The 24,113-nt window shown below is 40.3% G+C and overlaps 1 protein-coding gene across 2 annotated transcripts in view; it reads left to right on the top strand.

The window, feature by feature from the left end:
- Pak2 (p21 (RAC1) activated kinase 2) overlaps nucleotides 1-24,113 on the top strand; it is a 66,683-nt gene that overhangs the window by 2,496 nt on the left and 40,074 nt on the right. Inside the window, exon 1 of one of the 2 annotated variants that reach the window (XM_090344335.1) lies at nucleotides 22,854-23,685. The exons of the other annotated variant lie outside the window; for it this stretch is intronic. The gene's annotated coding sequence lies outside the window, so the exon portion shown is untranslated. Of the gene's footprint in view, nucleotides 1-22,853; nucleotides 23,686-24,113 lie in introns of those variants that run through there. 2 annotated transcript variants of the gene reach the window in all.

Genomic DNA, 24,113 nt, shown 5'->3' with positions numbered 1-24,113 from the left:
TCAGGGCCTGAGCTTTCCTCAAGGCTAGGGCTCTACCATTTGAGTCACAGCACTACTTCCAGCTCTTCTATATATGGGGTACCCAGGAATTGAACCTGGGTCTTCATGCCTGCTAAGCAAGCATTCTACCAAAGGCCAAACTCCTAGCCCTCTTTTTTTCTTTTCTTTTCTTTTCCTTTTTTTTTTTTTTTTTTGGCTGGATCTGGGGCTAGATCACTGGGCTTGGTTCCTTTTACTGGACTAGTACCCTACCGCTTGCACCAAGTGCAAGTGATTAATTGGAGATAAGAATTTCACGGGGTTTTTGTTTATTTGTTTGTTTTTGCCAGTCCTGGGCTTGAGGTCAGGGTCTGAGCACTGTCCTTGGACTTTCTCAAGGCTAGAGCTTTGCCACTTGAGCCTCAGCACCAATTTCAGCTTTTTCCTATGTAATGTAGTACCGAGGAATCGAACCCAGGTCTTCACGAATGCTAGGCAAGCACTATACCACTAGGCCAAACTCCCAGCCTCAAATCTCATGGTCTTTACTGCCCAGTCTGGCTTTGAACCAAGATCCTCACATCTCAGATTCCTGAGTAGCTTCTGATACTTCTCTGATACTTCAGCAGAGGCAGATTAACAGTCTTTGTATTTCTTTTCCCTTATATATTTTAAAGAGGACAAATTAGAATTTGCTCTGGTAGCTAAGGTTAAACTTCCAGTTATACTTTATAAACTTGAGAACTTGTATAAGTAGCCAAAGATAAAATAAGTAGTGTTCAGGTGTATATTTTTTGCTATCTGAGTTTTCTGTTTTTGTTTAAAACTAGACCATATTCAAGTCTTCAAGATGTTGACAAATTTGTTTGCAAAAACTCCTCCAATTAGAGGGTTAATTCTTTGCAGACATATCAGAAGGAGGGAAGGAGGATATTAAGTTTCTTGGAAATATGTGCTTCTGAATTCCTGTTTTTTGTTTTTGTTTTTTTCCTTTGTAGAGCAGAGAAGGTAGAAATAGTGTTGCCTCACACCTCCTTAGGAAATACTAATGGTTTTCTTTGATCAGAATCGAGTTTGACTGTTACTTCATTTCATAGACCTGGGTTTGACTTCTGCTCTCCTACTTAACCCTGAACATGATACATATATTTTTTTTCCAAGACTTAATTTGCTCCTCTCTTAAGATAAAGATAATAAGAACAGCACATGAAAAAATAAATTCCATAGGACTAAAATGATATTGCAGATTTATTTTTATTTATCTTATTTTTTACTTGGTTAATTGTTAAATATTTAATAAAATTTGGCTAATAGTCTGATCTTCAATGCCATAGAATTTATTGCTTTAAAGCAAGCATCATTCCCCTAACTTTGGATTTAAAACTGCTTTTTAACCAGACACAGTAGTGTATGCCTATAGTCCCAGCATTCAGAAGGGTAAGGCAGGAGGATCATGAGTTCAAAGCCAGCTTGGGGCTTTAAAAAACAAAACAGAAGGGCTGCAGTGTTCATTTGCGTATTTCATTAGTGGGTTTCTCTATTGTTAAATGTTTACCTTAGTTTTAATAACCGGTTTTGAGATTTAATTGTTAAATAATTGGCTGTTTTCCAAGTCTCTGGTTTCTGCCTTTTTTTTTTTTTTTTTTTTTTTTTTTTTTTTGCCAGTCCTGGGACTTAAACTCAGGGCCTGGGCACTGTCCCTGAGCCTCTCTGTGCTCAAGGCTAGTGCTCTACCACTTAAGCCACAGTACCACTTCCAGCTTTTTCTGTATTATGTGGTACCAAGGAATGGAACCCAGGGCTTGGTGCATGCCAGGCAAGCACTCTACCGGTAGGCCACACTCCCAGCCCTGCTTTTTCTTTTATTCTAATGCTTTTTATTAGTTATATTTTTCCTGACTTAATGAATTTTAGTTTCTTTTAATTTTCTTAAATAATAAAAGTATTTAATTATTTAATCCTCTTAATTTGCCTCTTAATATAGTTTTGGCTGCACTCTGTAGTTTACATGAATGAAGTTCCTCTAGTCAGTACCTTCCAAATAGTAATTCTAGTTTTTATTTTTTACTTAAGAAATATTTAAGAGAGTTTTAGTCTCTTCTATATCTTCTTCCATTTTTGATCAGTGACCAGATTTTTCAAATTTACTGAGTTTCTTTGTGACTTGTAGCATAGTCCATTTTGATCATGTTCAGTGAAAACAGCACTTTCCGTTTTCAGTGTACAGAATTTTACTAATTTGGATTATTTTATTCAAATTATGTTTCTTGTAGTTCTTAATTCTAGGACCATGTTTTTATTATTATTCATAGTAAGTACTATACTCTTCATTAATTTTTTACTGATTTTTTTTTTTTTTTGGTGGATCATAGGACTTGAACTCGGCCTAGGCACTCCTTGAGCTCTTCAGCTCAAGGCTGCCTTGCTCTTGAGCCAAGCCCCACTTCCTTCCCATATTCTAGAGGTTAATTGGAGATAGAGTCACAGGACCTTTTGTGCCCAGGCTGGCTTTGAACCTTGATCCTCAGATCTCAGCCTCTTGAGTAACTAGGCTTACAGGTGTAAGCCACTACTCCTGGCTTGAATTTTTAACTTTATTTATTTGAGACAGATCTTGCTTTGTAGCCCAAGCTACTACAAACATGGGATCTTCTAGCAGAGACTGTGTATGTGGTACCAAGACTCAAACCCAGGGCTTTATACATTCTAGGCAAGCACTCTACCACTAGGCCACACTCTGGGCCCTGCCTTCAGATTCTGTTTCCTAAAGCTTCTGTACTATTGAGTATTTCCACTAGCAATGAGACCTTTTGGATTTCAGACATTTGTTTCTTCCTGGACAGGGTTATAAGGCCTCATGGTTTCTAGGCAGGCCCTCTACCACTTGAGTCATGTCCAGCCGTTTTTGCTTCAGTTATTTTTTGAATAGGGTTTCCCTTTTTTGCCTCAGAAGGCAGTTCAGGCTGTGATCCTGTGATCCTCATAGTTATGTTTCCTGCTTAGGAGTGATTGCCAGGCTTTCACCCTGTGTCTAATTTATATTTAATGATTGAGGTGGGATCTTAATAATGTCCTTACTTGGCCCCCAATTACAGGTCTCTTACTCTGTACTTCTGAGTAGCTGGGCACACTGGTTCTAAAAATTTCAGTTCCCTAATAATAAATGGTCTTGAATATCTTTTTTTTTTTTTGTCAGCCCTGGGGCTTGAACTCTGGCCCTGGGCGCTGTCCCTGAGCTCTTAAGCTCAAGGCTAGTGCTCTATCACTTGAGCTATAGTGCCATTTATGGTTTTCTGATGGTTAATTGGAGATGAGTCTCATGGACTTTTTAGTTTCCCAGGCTGGCTTTGAACTGGGATCTTCAAATCGTAGCCTCTTGAGTAGCTAGGATTATAAGCATGAGTCATAGGTGCTCGGTAGTGTTGAATTTTTTTTTTTGGTTGGGGGCAGTTCCAGGGCTTGAACTCAGGGCCCAAGCATTGTCCTTGAGGTTTTTCAAGGCTAGAGCTCTACCACTTGAGCCATAGTACCACTTTTGGCTTTTTCTATGTATATGGTCCTGAGGAATCAAGCCTGGTCTTCATGTATGCTAGGCAAGCACTCTACTGCTAGGGCATGACCCAGCCCTGGTATTGAATATCTTTATACTTTGTCATCTTCTTATCATCTTGGTAAGTTATTTTGCCCATTTGTGTGTGTGTGTGTGTGTGTGTGTGTGTGTGCGTGCATGTGTGCATGCATGCATGTGTGTGTGCGCGTGCACACTAGGGTTTAAATTCAGGGGCTGGATGCTGTTCCTGATCTTTTAGCTCAAGGCTGGCATTCTACCACTTGAGCTGTAGCTCTGTTCTCAGCTTTTGTTTTTCCCTTGCCAGTCCTGGGGCTTTAATTCAGGGTGTGGGCACTGTCCCTGAACCTCCTTGTGCTCAAGAGTAGTGTTCTACCATTTGAGCCACTGTGCCACACTTCTGGCTTTCTTTGAGTAGTTTATCGCAGATAAGAGTCTCACAGACTTTCCTACACGGTCTGGCTTTGAATCTCTATCCTCAAATCTCAGATTCCTGAGTAGTTAGGATTACAGATGTGACCCATTGGTGCCTGGCTCACTTCTGGCTTTTGATGGTTAATTGAAGGTAAGTCTCAGATTGATTCTTACCCAGTCTATCTTTGAAACTCAATGCTCACATCTCAACTTCTTGAGTAGCTAGTATTACTTGCTGCCTTTTATTTATTTATTTCTTTTTTTGTGGGTCATGGGTCTTGAACTTGGCCTAGGTACTGTCCCTGAGCTCTTCACCTCAAGACTACGGCCTTTGAGGCCCTTGAGGCATATTACCCTTGAGCCAAGCCCTGCTTCCCATTTTCTAGAGGTTAATTGGAGATAAGAGTCTCAGGTTCTTTTGTGCCCAGGCAAGCTTTGAAGCTTGATTCTGAGATCTCAGCCTCTTTAGTCGCTGGGATTACAGGTGTGAGCCACTGGGCCAGCACCTGGTGCCTATTATCATGGTGGCTTTTTTCATGTGTTTTTATGTTTTTTGGAACATGGTTACATTCTACACATCTGAATACTTTTCTTATGGATTACATTTGTCAGTAAAAATGATTGTTCTACACTTAAAATCCATTTCTCATTGTTTCAATTCCTTCCTTTTTTTTTTTTTTTTTTTTGGCCAGTCCTGGGACTTGAACTCAAGGCCTGGGCATTGTCCTTGGGCTTTCTCAAGGCTAGCACTCTACCACTTGAGCCATAGTACCACTTCCAGCTTTTTCTGTATATGTGGTACCAAGGAATTGAACCCAGGGCTTTGTGCATGCTTGGCAAACACTGTACCACTAGGCCAAACTCCTGGCTACTCAATTCTTTTATATACTAAAGAATTAAGTGAGGCGAGAATTGAGTAAAGGCTTCTGCTCGGGGGACTTCAGCACTCCAATAAATTGTATAAACATATTTGTTGACAACAGAATAAAAATTGCTTTGATAGTCTGGAAAACATGGTTCTATTTAATATTTTTGTATCTTTTATTTTGCCTTAGATTTCTGTCTATACTTATTTTATTCAATAGCTTCATTTTTCCTGGCTCTGTGTGCGTGTGTGTGTGTGTGTGTCGGTCATGGGCTTGAACTCTGGCGTGGGAGCTATCCCTGAGCTCTTCTGCTCAAGCTAGCACTCTACTACTTGATTCACAATGCCACTTTGGCTTTTTCTGTTTATGTGGTACTATGGAATCACACCCAAGGCTTCATGCATGCTAGGCAGTCATTATCACTAAACCACATTCCCAGCCTCAAAGTTTATTATTTTTTTTCTATTGTAGATTAATTACCCCATAAAATGGAAATGAAGGTAAAATCAGGCCTGCAAAATACAACTTCATTTGCTATTGTTTAATTAGAGTCAACAGATATAATTGATTTTATTAAACTACTTTATAAGTTTTAAATGTTCATTCTTAATTTTCATTCCTAATTGGAGAGTAATAAATAGCTAGTCCACACTCTACTCTGGAAAGTAGTGTGACTTTTATCACATCTGAGCAGGAAGCAGTTGTTTGATTCTTAGGTTTTTAAACTTCCTCACTGCAGCTCTTAGTCCTCATGTGTTGCTGAGGTTTTGATGCTTGATGAAAACATACTTCATGGGGCTGGGAGTTTGCCCTAGTGGTTAAAGTGCTTGCCTAGCATGCATGAAGACCCGGTTCGAATCCTTGGTACCACATATAGAAAAAAGCCGGAAGTGGTGCTGAGGCTCAAGTGGTAGAGCTCTAGCCTTGAGAAAGTCCCTCAAGCCCAGGAATGGCAAAAAAAAAAAAAAAAGAAAAAAAAGAAAACATACTTCATATTGATGTTGTATCAACTAGTTATATATATATTTTTGGCAATACTAGGGTTTGAACTCAGGACTTCATGGTTGCTAATCAGGTGTTCTTACTGCTGAGCCAAGTGTTTGCTAGTGTTTTGTTTTTGTTTTGGGTTTTTTTGAGTCATGGGGCTTGAACTAGGCCTGGGAGTTGTCCCTGAGCTCAGCTCAAGGCTACTGCCCTACCCTTGAGCCAAGCCCCACTTCCAGTTTTCTAGAGGTTATTTGGAGATGATAAGAGTCTCAGGTCCTTTTGTGCCTGGGCTGGCTTTGAACCTTGATCCTCATATCTCAGCCTCCTTAGTAGCTAGGATTACAGGTGTGAGCCACTGCACCCAGCTTGTTTTTTTTTTAATTTTTGAGGTAGTGTTTTGATTCTTTCAGGCATGCACCTGTTAAACTTACCTTGGTAGCTAGGATAACAGGTGCTTGCCACCAAGCCCAGCTTTTTATTGGGAAGGCATTTCGTGAACTTTTCTGCCTAGGCTAATTTGAACGATGATCTTCCCCAAATCAGTCTCCCAAGTAGTTAGGATTACAAATGTGAATACTACTGGTACCTGGCTATGTACTGGTCATTTTTGAGATACAGTTTTGTTTCCTGCTTGGGCATACAACATAACCTCAAACTGCTTATTATAGGCCTCTTGTCACTACTGAGATGACAGGAGCAAGCCACGGTGTCCAGCTTTCTTCCAATTGAGATGGAATCTCACACAGACTTTTCTGGCCATGACCAAGATCCTCCGTATTTTGGGTGACAGATTGAGAAAGGATCTCTCAGACTTTTCAGCCTGAGCTGGCATGGAATCCTGAGCCTCCTATTCTATGCCTCACAAGTAGTTTGGATTACAGGCAGGAGCCGGTACTTCATTGAGATAAGTTGGAGAAAAGATAGCAAGAGAAAGCTGGATGTCAATATGCATACCTGTAATCCTAGATAGGAAGCTCAGATTTAAGGATTGTGCTTCAAAATCAGCCCAAACAGAAAAATTCATGAAACTATCTCCACCTAGCTAAATGATGGAGTATGTATGTGGCGCAAATGGTAGAGCACTCTCCCTGAACAAAAAAAGCCAAGCAAGGCCCTGAATTCAAACCCTAGTACTAGCACAAAAACAAAACAAATTGAAAACAAGAAGCAGCACAGGAAATTGGGTTTGGAGCCTGATGAAGTTGGCATTGTTTGTTTCTCCAATAGGAAATACTCTTGTGGATGGAGGGCTTCTCCTCTATTTCCAGATACACAGTAGTGACTTAAGCTCCTAGCTGTACCACTTAAATTTTTTTTCATTATTTAAATTGTTACTATAAAGGTGAGGTACAGCAGGGTTACAGTTATATAGGTCAGGTAAGGAGTATATTTCTTTTTGCACATTGTCACCCCCAGTTATGCCACTTTGAAATTTCCAACTTAATTATCTTTGCTTATTTGAAAATAATTTGTCATACTTATTCAGAGCATAATTCCATGCCTTGTTCTTATTTCTACAATAATAAGTAGGCATCATTGATATATTTCTTCCTCATGACCCTGTAGCTATAGCCAGTTTTTGAACATAAGTGGTTCATTATCGCCTGTCTGACAAGGTCTTAAGAGATAATACAAACATGCAGTGGGTATGTGCCAGCTCCTGACTTGTGTAGTCTGGTATGTTGTAAGATATGCACTGTTACGCCACTGTTTTGTTTTCTGTTCTGCTGATGAAGATTCTGAAATGAAGTGATTTAGGCCAGGAGTTTGGCCTTGCAGTAAAAGTGTTTACCTAGCATGCATGAAGCCCTGGGTTTGATTCCTTGGTGACCACATACACAAAAAAAGCTGCAAGTGGTTCTGTGGCTGAAGTGGAAGAGCACTAGCCTTGAGAAAGCTCAAGGATAGTGCCAAGGCCCTGACTTCAAGCACCAGGACTAGCAAAGTAAATAAATAAAATCAATTAAAGTGGTTTATTTGTTTATAGTGGCCCTAAACTAATGAAAGTCCATAGGGCATTAGTCATTAATTAAAATATAAATGTAAGCATGTGTTGATATTTAGGTAAAACACATTATTTTTAGTATTTAATGGAGAAGTATGGAAATATTCTTTATCAGCCAGGTTATATTCTTGTAGAAAGAAGTTAGAGACAAAGTAGAAGTTATGGAAATGTGTGAAGTAGTGTAAAGATGGATGGGACTGCTGGGCACCAGTGGCTCACAGCTGTAATCCCTAGCTAACTCAGGAAGCTGAGAGCTTATCATCATGGTTCAAAGCCAGCCCGGGCATAAAAGTCCATGAGACTCTTTTTTTTTTTTTTTGGCCATTCCTGGACTTGAGCTCAGGGCCTGAGCACTGTCCTTAGACTTTCTCAAGGCTAGACCTCTACCACTTGAGCCTCAGCACCAGTTTGGGCTTTTTTTTGTTGTTGTTTTTTTTTTAGTATCCTTATTTTTTTTATTGTAATTAGTAAAAGGGTTACATGATATTTGCCAGATAGAAGGTGCATTAATTCACATACATTGATACCCTTTCACATGTTGGGCTTTTTTCTATGTGGGTGGTACCAAGGAATCCAACCTGGGCCTTCTTGCATGCTAGGCAAACACTCTACCACTAGGCCAAACTCCAAGCCCTGTGAGACTCTTATCTCCATTAAACTACCAGAAAACTGAAAGTGGTGCTGCAGATCAAAATGGTAAGAGTACTAGCCTTGAGGTGAAGAGCTCAGGACAGCACCCAGGCCTAGAGTTGAAGCCCCATGACCGACAAAGAAAAAGAAAGAAAGCCAGCCAGCCTTTCCATCCTACTGTGCTGAGATCTAAACTGTGTTGGAGAAAGCATGGTTGTGAATCATTGGAATAACAGATTTGGTAGTTCTGCGTTAGTTAAATTTGCTGAACATGTGCCCTCTACGGTACCTGGGAAAGCACTTAACAGAAATGATGGATGATAGAAAGCCAGTGTCTGGCTTCTAGCTGATTAAATGCTGTTGGCTATGGTGCCCTGTGAAAAGCTAATTAGAGAAAGAAACAGTGGGCAGTCTAGAAACCTGAAATAGTTCTCTTTACCTGAAATGTCTCTCTACCACCCTCTGCTGACAAAGTTTAGTAATGGTCTGTCAGGTAAAGGAAAAATTACAGCCAGGCCCAGTGGCTCACACCTATAATACTAGCTACTCTGGAGGCTGGGATCTGAGGATCAAGATTCAAAGCCAGCCCTGGCACTAAAGTCTGTGAGACTCTTACCTCCAGTTAAACACCAGGAAACTAGAAGTAGTGCTGTGGCTCAAGGGGTAGGGTGGTAGCATTGAGCTGAAGAGCTCAGGGACAATGCCCAGTCCCAGAATTCAAGATCCATGACCAACAACAACAACAAAAAAAAGAAAAATTACAGGCCAAGATCCATTTTCATAGTAGATAAAAGGATAAATTGGAATTGAGAGACATTATTACTTTAGCCAGAAGGACTGGTTATTTAACAGCTATGGGGCTCAGAGAAATAAATCAGATTATGTTATGATACTAAAGGAAAAAGTAGTATTTGAGACAGATTATAAGAGAACTAGGTTATGGTAATGATGGTGGCTGTATTTTCTTCGTCTTTTTTTTTTTTTTTTGGTTGATTATGGCCCTTGAACTCTGGGCCTGGGTACTCTCTCTCAGCTCTTCAGACCAAGGCTAGTGCTCTACCACTTGAGCCATAGCACCACTTCCAGTTTTCTGACAGTTAATTGGAGATAAGAGTCTCAGGGACTTTTTGTGTCTGGGGTGTTTTTGAACCATAAATCCTCAGATCTCAGCCTCCTGAGTAGCTAGGATTACAGATGTGAGCCACTGGCACCCAGCTTATATTTTCTCTCTCTTTCTTTCCTTTTCCTTTTCTCTTCCTTCCTCCCTTCCTCCCTTCCTCCCTTCCTCCCTTCCTGCCTTCCTCCTTCCTCCTTTCTCCTCTCCTTTCCTTTCCTTTCCTTTCCTTTCCTTCCCTCCCTCCTTCCTTTCTTTTTCTTTCCTTCCTTCCTTCCTTCCTTCCTTCCTTCCTTCCTTCCTTCCTTTCCCTCCGTCCGTCCGTCTGTCCGTCTGTTTTGAGGCTTGAACTCTGCCTGGGCACTGTCCACGAGCTCTTCAGCTCAAGGCTACCACACTACCTTTGAGCCAAGCCCTACTTCCCCATTTTCTACAGGTTAATTAGAGATAAGAGTCTTAGGTCCTTTTGTTCCTGGGCTGGCTTTGAACCTTGATCCTCAGATCTCAGCCTCCTGAGTAGCTAGGATTACGGGTGTGAGCAACTATGCCTGGCTTATACGTATTTTTCTTTAATTGAAGGTGATTTACTATTTTTAACTCATTACAAAATTAACTTGGCATTAGGGTTAGACAGGAAGATTGAGAGGTCAGCCTGGCCTATGTAGTAAGACTCTCAAAAACAACATGTTTATTTTAGGAAAGATAGAATACAGGTAAGTATGTTTGTCCAGTGACAAAATATGTCCAAATAAGCCAGAAATGATGTCAGATATATAATCATAGCTGCTAGAGAAGCTGAGATGAGAGGCAGTTTGTATCACACACATACAAAAGGACTTTCTAAATCCCATCTCAGCAAATAAAAAGCTGGGTGTAATATAATATAGCATGTGTCTGCATGGGAAGCTTAAGTAGAAGAATCATAGCCAGGCACCTGTGGCTGATATTTGTAATCCCAGCCTCAACATAGTGACATTTTCTGAAGCTCAGTACTAAGAAGGCTGAGGCAGGAAGATCACAACTTCAACACCAACTTGAACTTGGCCTTGAGCTTGGCTCAAAAAGAGAGGAGATTTTTCTGATTGAATGTTATGTATTTGAAGCCCTCCTCACCTACCCCCCATCCCCTACACTTTTCTTTGCTGAGAGATTTTCATATGAATGCTCCTCTTAACAGAGGTCTGGGGGCCAGGAGTTTGGCTTAGTGGGAAAAGTGCTTGCCTAGCATGCACAAAGATCCGGGTTCGATTCCTTGGTACCACATACATAGAAAAAAGCTGGAAGTGGTGCTGTGGCTCAAGTGCTAGAGCTCTAAGAGCCTTGAGAAAGCCCAAGGACAGTGCTCAAGCCCAGGACTGGCAAAAAAAAAAAAAAGAGGTCTGCAGCTGTTCTCTGGAGGCATATTCTTTCCTGGACCTTATGGTCAGCCTTCTTCATTTCTGTTGATGTAAAATGGGTATAAAGTAGTATCTGGTAGTGACCTAAAATTTACATTTACAAAAGTTCTCAAGGTTAAAATACTTTGTGTTATTTGTTTATAGAAGTTCCTTATCTGAGATACAAGTATATGTGTATATGATGTACATACATATACACATGCACTAGGACTTAAATTTAGGGCCTTAAACACTTAGCCTTTTCATTTGCTGGTCTTTTTTGTGGTTTATGGGAGATAAGAAGATGGCAGCAAACCTCAGTCTCATATCTCAGCCTTCTCAGTAGCTAGGATTGTAAGCATGAGACAGTGTGCCCACCTCTCCAAGATATATTTTCTGTGATTCTTGTTGTAGGTACCTTTCTGTTGTATAAAATATAGTTCAGTCTTTTCCTTCAGTGTTTCTTGTACCATGAAGATATTCTATGTAAGGATGATCTAAAAGAATGTTTTTGTTTTGTTTTGTTTTTTGCCAGTCCTGGGCTTAGGCTCAGGGCCTGAGCACTGTCCTTGGATTTTTCTCAAGGCTAGAATTCTACCACTTGAGCCTCAGCACCACTTCTGGCTTTTTCTAAGTATGTGGTACTATGGAATTGAACCCAGGTCTTTGTGCATGCTAGGCAAGCACTCTACCACTAGGCCAAACTCCTGGCCCAAGAATGTTGGTTTTTATATTTAATTTTCAACGTGTTTGAATTTGTTTTTGGATGGGGGAGTGGAGAGTATATGTCAAGTAGCCATCTTTCCTAGACTGCCCCAAGGTGAAGCGTAGAGGTGGAGTAATTCTATAACTTTATCTCTCAGGAAGTATATCCAGGGAGCAGAAGTGTGAGAAAAGAGTGATGCATGGAAGGAGTAGTAGCCAGTAGAGAAGTGTAATTAATGGTTTCATTCCATTAGGACTGGTCAAAGCAGAGTAAGTGAGAAAGCAGAGAAAAGAGAGTTATCTGTTTTCCTATCACCTTGGCAAACCCCTACAGTTTACTATAACAATGTACAGCTCATGTAGTATGACAGTGTACTTACTCATGAAGTAAGGTGTCTATGCATATGTTGTTGGAATAGCAATTTAAACAAGAGATGAAGACAAGAATTGAAAAAGATGCAACAGGATTATATCTAGTATGAAATCTAATGTCAGTCATAGAGCTCAGGGCCTTTAATGCTTGAGCTTTCTGGCTCAAGTGCTCTGAACCATAACTCCACTTTTGTTTTTATAGTGTTTAATTGGAGATAAGAGTCTTACAGACTTTTCCCACCTGAGCTGGCTTTGAACCTTGATCCTTAGATCTCAGACTCGGACGTGACTAGAATTATAGCTATGAGCCACCAGCACCCAGCTTACCATGGTTTTTTGTTTGTTTTAGTTGGTCCTGGGCTTGAACTCTGGGCCTGGGTGCTGTCCCTAAGCTCTTCAGCTCAAGGCTAGTGCCCTATCATTTCAGCAGCAATATCACTTCCTGTTTTCTGATGGTTAATTGGAGATAAGAATCTGGGGGTGGGGGCAGCAGGAGAAAGCTAGCTGGAGTTTGACCTAATGGTAAAGCGCTTTCCTAGCATGCACGAAGACCCAGGTTCAATTCCTTGGTACCAAATACATAGAAAAAGCCGGAAGTAGTGCTGTGACTCAAGCTTTGAGAAAACTCAAGGACAGAGCTCAGGCTCTGAGCTCAAGCCCAGGACTGGCAAAAAAAAAAATTAATTAATTAGTTAACTAAAAAAAAAAAGCCTTACAGACTTTTGTACCTGGGATGGCTTTGAGCCATGATCCTCAGATCTCAGCCTCCCGAGTAGTTAGCATTATAAGCGTGAGCCACTGGTGCCTGGCTCAGATTACCTTTTTTTTTGCTATCCTTTTCATAATAGCCAAGAAACAGAACAACCCAGATGCCCCATAATAGATGAATGAATCAAAAAAAATGTGGTACCTACATGCCATGGAATTTTACACAACCATTAGAAAGAATAAAATAATGCCATATGCAGGAAAATGGATGGAACTAGAATAAATCACGTTAATGAGGTACCAGGGTCTGAGAGAAATGACACAGGTTTTCATTGATATGCAAAAGTTAGGTCTAAAACACACTCTTTAGTCTGTTTAGTGAATTCTCAGTTATGATAATGATAGAAAGTCTTTTCTTACTTCTGTACTGATTTTTCCCTGGGAAGTACAGTTTTCCCATAGGCCTTTATCTTTGGTGATTCTTTGATACCTATGTTGAATGAAGTTAAGTTCTCAGAGACTTTTTTTTTGCCAGTCCTGGGCTTGAGCTCAGGACCTGAGCACTGTCCTTGGACTTTCTCAAGGCTAGAGCTCTACCACTTGAGCCTCGGCACCATTTTCGGCTTTTTTCTATGTATGCGGTACTGAGGAATCGAACCCGGGTCTTTGTGCATGCTAGGCAAGCACGCTACCACTAGGCCAAACTCCCGGCCCCGAGACTTTTATATCATTAGATAGAGAATGTTACCAACATGAAACTACTTTTACTTAAATCTGTTTGGATTTCTTTGGAAATCATAAGTGGGATATTGAACCAGACATGGTAATTACATGCCTGTGATCCTTGCACTTTGGAGGCTTGAGACAGGAGGAATGTAAATCCTTTTTTAAAAAATTTACTTTATTATTTTAAAGGTGATATACAGTGAGGGTTACATTTACATTCATCAGGTAATAAGTACATTTCCTTTTGCATAGTGTCTTCTCTTCTCTCATTTCCCATTTCCTCCCTCCCATCTCCACCCACGAGTTATATAGTTCACCTTCATCAATGTCCAGGGTGCTTCACTACTGCTCTTTTTTTACCTTTTTTCCTTGAATTCTGTGCCCTCCTCTCCCCTTTCCTCAGATGTTTACTGCCTCAGGAGGGTGGGTGTGCAGGATTTTATCTGTGTTTTCAAAGAGGTCAGTTTCCCCTGCCAATAGCCAGAGCTGTTAAGTAAGTACACAGGGTCCTAGCACTGCCCCCCAAGTATGAGTCACCAGAAGCCAAAAGATGGGCTGGGGAGGGAGGTTAGTGAGGAAGGACTCTGGTCTCTTTGTCCTGTTCAAGTGTGGTGCCCTTCTTGGGTGCCAGGGAGGGACCTAAGTTAAGCCCTGTGGTTCACCATTAGCACTGGTCTCCCTCCCATTGTGGGACAGGGATGGGGGCAAGGGAGGTCCCCACTGATCCTGGAGTTGGCTGTGGGCTGACCAGTGGAGTTGTGGAAGTTCTCTGGGGTCTCACACTGTTCATCTATATTATTCTCTGGGCTGCAGTCTTACGTTTGGGTCCCAGAGTCCTGGGCAGCTCCTGATCTGCTCTCCAGGCTTAGCCACACTGCTGGTAGGAGATGAGGGTTTGGGGGAAGGCTCTATGTAGTTTTCCATCCTTATGTGTACAAAATTAGTTGTTTTTTTTTTAAATTTTTCGTTTTTGTAATTCTCTATATATTTGTTGTAGATCTCTTGGGGAGAACTACATGTTAGGACTGTAAATCTCTGTTTGATGAGAGAGAGCTAAGGTGATTACCTATTGTTTTTCCCTAGGAAAATTCTTATATAGCCAGATCCTGTCTAAAACAAAAGCGTGGCCATCAAAGTGGAAGCATAAGGTCTCCAGAGTTGGCTGAAAATACCTTGAGAATGACTGGATTAGTTAATTACTTACTCTTTTGAGTTTCTGATTTCATTGCTTTGGAGTTTTGTAGAATTAAACCTCTTATTTCAGTAGTTCCATCCATGCATTTAAAACTTTTTGATAAAGCCAGATACTGGTGGCTCACACCTGTAGTCCTAGCTACTCAAGAGACTGAGATCTCAGGATCCTGATTCTAAGTGAGCCAGACAGTAAAGTCTATAAGATTTCATCTTTTCTAAACTACCCAAAAAGCCAGAAGTGAAGCTGTGACTCAGTTGTAGAGCACTAGTCTTGAGCAAAAACAAGTACCCAGGCCCCTGATTTCAAGCGCCAGGAATAGCGCACACAAAAGAATGAATAAAAAATAAATTATCCACTGTTAATATTTGAATATGAAGCGATTTCATTTAATAGTCCTTAATTGTGTATTTAATACCTATCTCCTTTTTGTTGTTGTTGTTTTGCCAGTCCAGGGCTTAAGCTCAGGGTCTGAGCACTGTCCTTGGACTTTCTCAAGGTTAGAGTTCTACCAGTTGAGCCTCAGCACCACTTCAGCTTTTTTCTGTGTATGTGGTACTGAGGAATCGAACCTGGTCTTCATGCATGCTAGGCAAGGACTCTGCCACTAGGCCAAACTCCCAGCCCCGTGTCTCCTTTTATGTTTGTACATTTGCTTGGTGTTATAGCCATTATCACCAGTTGTGCATTGGCAGAATCATTGGGTCTTTTTTTTTTTCTTTCTCTTTTCTTTTTCCTTCCTTCCTTTTTTTTTTGGGGGGGGGGGAGGGATCATGGACCTTAAACTGTGGCCTGGGTGCTGTCTCTGAGCTCTTCAGCTCATGGCTACCTCTCTACCATTGAGCCAAGCCCCACTTCCCATTTTCCAGTGATTAATTGGAGTTTCTCGGCTTTGTATTTATTGCCTGAGCTGGCTTTGGAGCTGGCTTTGAACCTCGATCTTCAGATCTCAGCCTCCTGAGTACCTAGGGTCACAGATGTGAGCCACTGCTGGATTTTTTAAATCTGTTATAGCACTTGAACTCAGGGCCGGGGTGCTATGCTGTCCTTCAGCTTCTTTCTGTTCAAGGCTTGTGCTGTCCCACTGTCATGGGCTTGAGCTCAGGGCCTGAGCATCATCATTGGGATTTCTCAAGGCTAGAGTCCTACCACTTGAGCCTCAGCACCACTTACGGCTTTTTTTTCTACGTATATGGTATGGAGGAATCAAACCCAGGTCTTCGTGCATGCTAGGCAAGCACTCTACCACTAGGCCAAACTCCCGGCCCCCCCCACTTCTGATTTTTGAGTAGTTGATTTGAGATAAGAGATCCAGGCTGTCTTTGAATGTGACCCTCAGATCTTACCCTCCTGAGTAGCTAGGATTATAGACATGAGGCACCGGTGCAAAAATGTAAATTTTGCTTTTTAAGCCATGTTTTTCTTTTCTTTTCTTTTTTTTTTTTTTGTCAGTTATGGGGTTTGAACTCAGGGTTTGGGCACTGTCCCTGAGTTCTTTTACTCAAGGCTAATATCCTACCACTTGGAGCCAGAACTCTACCTCTGGTTTTGAGTGGTTAATTGGAGATATGAGTCTCATAAGGGGCCAGGAGCATGACCTGGTGGTAGATTGCATGCCTAGCATGCACAAAGACCTGGGTTTGACTCCTTGGTACCACATACATAGAAAAAGTCGGAAGTGGTGCTGTGGTTCAAGTGGTAGAGCTCTAGCCTTGAGAAAACCCAGGGACAATGCTCAGGCCCTGAGTTCAAGCATCAGGACTGGCTTAAAAAGAAAAAAAAATGACTTTTCTGCTAGGGTTGGCTTTGAACCTTGATCCTCAGATCTCAGCCTCCTGAATAGCTAGATTACAGGTGAGAGCCATCAGTGCCCAGCCTAAACCATGTTTTGTGTGTAGTGTGCCACTTAACCCACTAGATGACAGTAAATTTAGTAATTTCTGCAAATAGTTCTAGACACCACTACTTTTCATTGATGCTGTATATTTAGCTACCTCTGGTCTCCTTTAGTAGACAATTGAGGAATTGTTAAGTGTTTTGAGTTGTGTCATAGCTAAACAGTGGACCTGTTAAAATAGTACAGTGTGTTTTGGGCACACTTTTTGTTTCGCCTCCTTGTCACTGAAAAGTAGCATAAAGTGAACAGATTTGGAGACAGGCTTTATGTATTTGCTCTTTTTTTTCATGAAACAGTTTAGAATCATGGAACAAAAGATAAGGTATATCAGTATCTTATGAGTTGTTTTGTATCTGTTTCCTGATTATATTAGATAAATGTAAAGAATCTTGTTAGAGCCTTATTTGGCCGTTCAATGCCATATAACTGTTAGAAATAACTCAGAAAAAAAAATCTGTTCTATGGAAGAGACAGAAGACTAAGACCGTATAAGCCACCTGCAAGGGTAAAATAGAAGCCTTTCTGGAGATATTTTTATTATTTAATAAAATGTTATTTAACTCATCGGCACAGGCAAAAACCTCCTAAACAGAGTCCCAGGGTCACAACCAATTGGAGAGAGACTCGACAAATGGGACTACTTAAAAATAAAAAGTTTCTGCACAGATAAAAGCACAGCTACTAAAGTAGAAAGACAGCCAACCAACTGGGAAAAGATATTTACCAGTAATGCATCAGACAAATGCTTAATATTCAGTATCTACAGGGAACTCAAGAAACTAATCCCCCCCAAACCCAACAAACCAATCCCTAACTGGGCAAGGGAACTAAAGAGAGGCTTATCCAAAGAAGAGGTTAAAATGGCAGAAAAACATATGAGAAAATGCTCATCTATGGTCATAAAGGAAATGCAAATAAAAACAACCCTAAGATACCACTTTACCCCAATTAGAATGGCCAATATTCTGAACTCAGACAACAGCAAATGCTGGTGGGGTTGTGGAGAAAGAAGAATCCCACAGTACTGCCTAGTGGGAATTTAAATTAGTTCAGCCACTCTGGAAGGCAGTTTGGAGGTTTCTTAAAAACTGAAAATTGACCTTCCCTGTGATCCTGCCATACACTCCTGGGCATCTACCCTGACCATCATAACCCAGGATATGATAAGGACACCTGCTTAGCCATGTTCATCTCTGCTCTTCACAATAGCCAAGCAATGGAAACAACCTAGATGCCCTACTGAAGATGAATGGATACAAAAAAAATGTGATTTTATACACACACACACCCCCCACACACACAACAATGGAATTCTACATAGCCAACAGACAAGATAAAATAATGGCATTCGAGAGGAAGTGGATGAAATTAGAGTGAATCATATCGAGTTAAGTCAAGACCAAAGGAACAAAAGGTGCCTGGTATCCTTAATATGTGAATATTAAATCCAAACAGTACAAGAGTGATTACTCAATATTTGGGTACCCAAGGTTGTGGACATTGTCTTGGAGATATAAACATAACTACATAGACATAAAAATCTATGATGGGATATATACTCTATAGACATAATATTTTATTACATAAGTTAATATGTATCTATGACATAAAGACTCAGCTTAATTTTAATTAAGTTCTAAAACCTATGTGCCAGTGATTGTATATAGAGATTCCCTTCCTTCTTGAATACTTGTTTGTTAAACATGACATTTGAAATATGATGTAAAAATCAATGTTAAAATCTTTAAAAAGTTATTTAATGTAATAGATAATAATGGAATTTTAGTCAGGCACTAGTGGCTCATGCCTATAATTCTAGGTAACTCAGGTCACTGAATTCTGAGAATCACAGTTCAGAGTCAGCTGGGCAGGAAAATCCATAAGACTCCTACCTCCAGTTTGCTACCAGAAAACCAGAAGTAGTGTTGTGGCTCAAAAGTGGTAGAATGCCATTCTTGAGCAGAAAAGCTTAGGGACAAGGCCAAGCCCTGAGTTCAAGCCTCATGACTTACAAAAACTCGGAGCCTAGGCACCATTCTTAAGCATTTTTGCTCAAGATTAATGCTCTTGAGCCACTGCACCAATTCTGGTTCTTTGGTGGGTAAATAAAGAGAAGAGTCTTTAGAATTTTGATGAGTAACCCCCCCCCAAAAAAAAAAACCCCAAAAAACAAAACAATTTTCTTTGAGGACCAGAATCAGACTACACACACACGCACGCACGCACGCACGCACGCACGCACACGCACACACGCAGTCCTGGGGCTTGAACTTGGCCTGAGCATTATCCTTGGGCTTTCTCAAGGCTAAAGCTCTACCACTTGAGCCACAGCACCACTTACAGCTTCTTTCTATGGTACCAAGGAATAGAACCTGGGTCTTTGTGCATGCTAGGCAAGCACTCTACCACTAGGCCAAACTCCCGGCCCTAGTCAACATTTTTAACATATAACAGTTGCTATAAGTGTTGGGCAAGACAACACAGTATAGTAATGCACAGATGTAATTTAGTGCCAAATAATGATCTAGCATACTGACAACAGTAGAGACAAGAGCATGAGATTAAGACTTTTTAGGAGCTCTCTGGGGTTAGTAATTAGATCTGTATACAGACTTTAAACAAATCACTTATTTTTTGATGGACTGGTTCTTTTACATACCAGATAAATTCTAATCTTTCAAATTTTAGTACTACTTGACTTACTTTAGACTTATTTTCCTGTGTAAATTCAGAAGATGTGAAGGGTCATTTTAGACAAGAATGATTATATATGTTGAAAATCATTTGACACATATGATTTAGACCAGGAAAGTCTTTGGTGTATTTTGGGGAACATGAAACATAGAATTTGTTTGGTCATTCACGTGGCATCAGATTGACTCAGTAACTAAGTGTCCCTAAATGTGTTTCATACTCAGCTTTTAGATTTTGGACAAGAACCAAGGGAGATGTAGCTAGGGAGAATGATATCATGAGGTGTTTTCTTTTTGTTGTTTTTTTGTTTTCAGTCCTGGGGTTTGAACTCATTCTGGATCCTGTCTCTGAGCCATTCAGCTCAAAGCTAATACTCTACCACTTGAGCCACTTCCCTTGTTGTTTTTTGCATGTAAGCATGTGCGCACGCATGCGTGTGTGTGTGTGTGTGTGTGTGTGTGTGTGTGTGTGTGTGTGTGTTTTGTTGGTAGAGCTTGAACTCTGAGCCTGGGCTGTATCCCACTCTTCAGCCCAAGGCTAGTACTCTACCATGTTGAGCCACAGCACCACTTGTCATGAGTTGTTAACTTTTCCTATAATAATAAAATATATTGAACCAATTGCAACTTCTTTCTCTAAACAGCACATCAAATACATAGGTCTAGACATCTTCTAAATTCCAAGATTCAGAGCCAGTCCATGGAGAAAAGTATCTGAGGCTTTTAACTACCAAAAATTCAGAAGTAGAACTTCCTATATAAGCTTCTATAAGAATATAATTTTCTAATTATCCAGTGTGTACCTGGGAATAAAAATTGCTAGATCATTTGGTTAGCTATATATTTAGCTTTTGAAGAAGGTACTGATTCCTGTGTGTAGGTGGAGAGTTCTGGGCCTTAAACTCAGGACCTTGATGCTATCTCTGAGCTTTTTTTGCTCAAGACTAGCATTTTACCACTTCTAGCTTTTTAGTGGTTAATCAGAAATATGAGTCTTAAGGTAGACTTTTCTTCCCTGGCTGGCTTTGAACTACGATCCTCAAATTGTATCTTTTTGAGTAGTTAATGATAGAGAGCACTAGTACCTGGCTCCCCCTCCCCCTCCCCTGTAGTCCTGGGACTTCAGCTCAAGGCCAGTGTTCTACCACTTGTGCGACAGCACCACTTATGGTTTTCTGGTGGTTAATTGGAGATTTAGAGTCTTTTGCTGGTTTTGCACTGCAATCCTCAGATCTCAGCCTCCTAAGTAGCTAGGATTAGGCCAAGGCCTGGCCTTTTCTTTCTTTTTTTTTTAATACAATTTATTTGGGGTTAATTTTAGGCTTGCAGACAAATTGCAAATGTAGTAAGTAGATTTTTTTTCTACTTGTCAGCAGATTTCTGGATATTAGTATATTTTATAACCCAGATATTTATGTATAAACAGAGAAACCGGCAATGGTATATTGTTAACTAAGTTCCAGTTTTTCTAAGAACCAATCTAGGATACCACATTGCATTTTATTGTTATAACTGATATACAACACTTTTTCAATTATTTTTCTTTTTTTCTTTTTTTTTGCCAGTCCTGGGCTGCCACAAGGCCAGACTCCCAGCTCCACTTTTTCAATCTTGTTTTTCACGTTTTTGTCAGTTTTGAAGTGTGTATTAGTCAGGAATTGAGCGTATATTGCTCCTCAGCTTTTCGCTTGTTTTTTGTCTGCTTATAATTCAGTTTGGGTTGTAAATTTGTGAGAATGCCAAAAGCATTTTTCATCACATTTGAGAATAAGTGATATTAACTTACTCCCTAAAAAGTTAACTGTGTTCCTTTAGTTAATGCTGTATTTTCCACAGAGTTATTTTTTCCTTTTCATCCTTTGGAAGTGAGTCACTAAATCCAGCCTACATTCCAGAGAGGAGAGGAAATCAAGCTCAAATTCCTAAAGGGTGCTGTATGTACATAAAACAGTCTAGAGGTCTGGAGCAAAGATTTGTTCCTTTACCATCCTCATTTATTTATTTGTTCACTTGTATTTGCATAGAATTGTGTGTATTTTATGCATTTGATTATAATGTTAATTTTGTTATTTGAATCATTCTAATTGGTCTTTGGGAACACTTCCTGTGGCCCTTTAATGTGCCCTCATCCTTTTAATGTACTGCCTTACCTTCTAATGATGCAAGATGCTCTATTACTCACTTTCTCTCTTCCCTGTGTGAGGCCTGTATCCAGCCATTTCTCCAAGAATCCCAGAGGCACATTTAAGTTATTTGCCTCAGGTCACATACTTAAAACCAAGATTCCAGTCAAAGTAGTCCCATTATGCTGCTACCACAAACTGGACAATATGCAGTTAGGTTTTTTTTTGTTGTTGTTGTTGTTTTTAATTTTTTATTGTAATGTATAGAGGGATTACATTCGCCAGATAGTAGGTTCATTACTTCTCACACATTGATACCCCTTCTCAGCCTTCATTTAGTAATCATTATGCTCTAAATTTTGCTTTTCTTGTTTTGCTCTTTAATTTTTGAGGGTTTTTTTTTTTATTAGTTTGTTTTTAGGATTAGGATCAAACCCAGGTCCTCTTGCATATTAAACACTTTTTTTTTTTTACCAGTAAGTTGTAAACCTAATTAGTTCTCTCTGATTTATGTTCATTTAAAAAACACACACAGTTCTGAAAATAGTGATTAAATTAAAACCTACTTAAGCCACAGATAATTGTTAGTCATCAATGCATGTAAAAATACTCAGAAATGTTGTTATTGATTCCCTTTTGTGACAGAATCTTGCTGTGTGCCTCAAGCTGGTGGCACACTGACTCCTCGTACTGGAACTATAGACATGTACCACTCACTATACACTGGCTGTTATCTGAGTTGTAATTTACTATGGAACCTCAGTGGTGTAACTAAAATCTAAACATTGTGACTCGTGATTTAAAAAGTGAACACGGGGCCAGGAGTTGGCCTAGTGGTAGAGTGCTTTCCTAACATGCACAAAGACCCAGGTTCAATTCCTCGGTACCACATACATAGAAAAAAGCCAGAAGTGGTGCTGTTGTTCAAGTGGTAGAGCTCTAGCCTTTAGAAAACCCAAGGATAGGGCTCAGGCCCTGGACTCAAGCCCAGGAATGGCAAAAAAGGAGGAGGAGAGAAGGAAGGAAGGAAGGAAGGAAGGAAGGAAGGAAGGAAGGAAGGAAGGAAAAAAAGGAAGGGAACACAGGAGACTAAGATTAGAGGATCTCAGTTCAAAGCCAGTCCAGGCAGAAAAGTAAACAGAATTCCAGCTCTACTTAACCAGTAAAATGCCTTACTAGAAGGAGGGCAGAGCACCAGCTGTGAGCAAGAAATCTGAGTGGGCATGAAACCCGCTGAGTTCAAGCCATGATAGACACATATACACACCTAGAAAACAAGAGAAAAAGATAAAGTGAGATGCTCTTGGATTAATCTGTATTCTTTAATGTTATAATCATACTAAGCATCCATTTTATTAAATAATCTATGCAATGTTGAAATTAAGCTTTATCTGCCTTTATTTGTCTATAGCAAGAAGTTTCTGTGGGTTATATTCATACTAGTATTAGGCTATTTAGGAATAGCCAGTTGTATCCTGTTTGTATAACTATAAAACAAAACCAGACATGTGATATAAGCAGCTGGATTTTTTGTTTTGTTTTGGTCAGTCCTGGGACTTGAACTTAGGGCCTGAGCACTGTCCTTGTGCTTTATCAATGTTACAGCTCTGTCACTTGGGCCACAGTACCACTTCCAGCTTTTTCTATGTATGTGGTGCAAAGGAATCCAACCTGGGTCTTAATGCATGCTAGGCAAACATTCTACCATTATGCCCAACTCCTGGCCAAGCAACTGGTTTTAAAGTCATTTGGAGCACGTCTTGGGTACTGCCCTTTTTTGGGGGGGGGGGCAGTCGTGAGCTTGAGCTCAGGGCCTGAGCACTGTCCTTGGACTTTCTCAAGGCTAGAGCTGCTCTACCACTTGAGCCTCAGCACCATTTCTGGCTTTTTTTCTATGTATGTGGTACCGAGGAATCGAACCCGGGTCTTTGTGCATTCTAGGCAAGCACTCTACTACTAGGCCAAACTCCCGGCCCTTATTTTTATTTTTATTTAAGCAGTTTTAGCCACATTTGGGTTAAGGTCATTTTTATTCCCTTTTCCTAGGCCTTCTTCAGGTAGTTAGCCACACTACCAGGAATGTTTTTGTTTTTCTTCTTCTCTCACTCTTCCCTCTTTTTCTTTTTTTGCCAGTCCTAGGGCTTGAACTCAGGGCCTGGGCACTGTCCTTGAAAATTTGTGCTAAAGGATATTGTTCTGCTACTTGAGCCACAGCATTCTTCCAGCTTTTTCGGTGTATGTGGTACCAAGGAATTGAACCCAGGGCTTCACGCATGCTAGGCAAGCACTCTACCACTAGACTGCATTCCTGGCCCACTCTTCCCTCTTTGGTAAGCTGAGAAATAATTATTTTGGCAGAGAAAATATACCAAAGTAGTGCTCTAGCATAATACTATTTGTCAAGGAAAATAACAGCTGTAAGATTTGGAGTGGAGTAGTAAACACTTCATCTCTCCATTCTTCTCAAATTTACCTCTTTTTCTTCATGTAGTAGCATTTAACTGAATTAAGTAAATTTAAATTTTTTTTTCTTTAAGTACAGTTGGCTCTCTTTTTATTGTACATAAACAAAGATTTGGGGGCTGGGAATTTGACCTAGTGGTAGAGTGCTTGCTTAGCATGCACAAAGACTTTGTTACCACATACATAGAAAAAGCCAGAAGTGGTGCTGAGGCTCAAGTGGTAGAGCTCTAGCCTAAGCCCAGGACTGGCCAAAAAAAAAAAAAAGATTTGGTAATTTTATTCAAGATTCATTTAT

The sequence above is a fragment of the Megascapheus bottae genome, chromosome 1, assembly GCF_031878675.1.
Source record: "Megascapheus bottae isolate mThoBot1 chromosome 1, mThoBot2.hap1, whole genome shotgun sequence".
In the NCBI taxonomy this organism is placed as follows: Eukaryota; Metazoa; Chordata; class Mammalia; order Rodentia; family Geomyidae; genus Megascapheus; species Megascapheus bottae.
The sequence above is the reverse complement of the archived record's forward strand: the minus strand, read 5'-3'. Positions and strand labels throughout refer to the sequence as shown.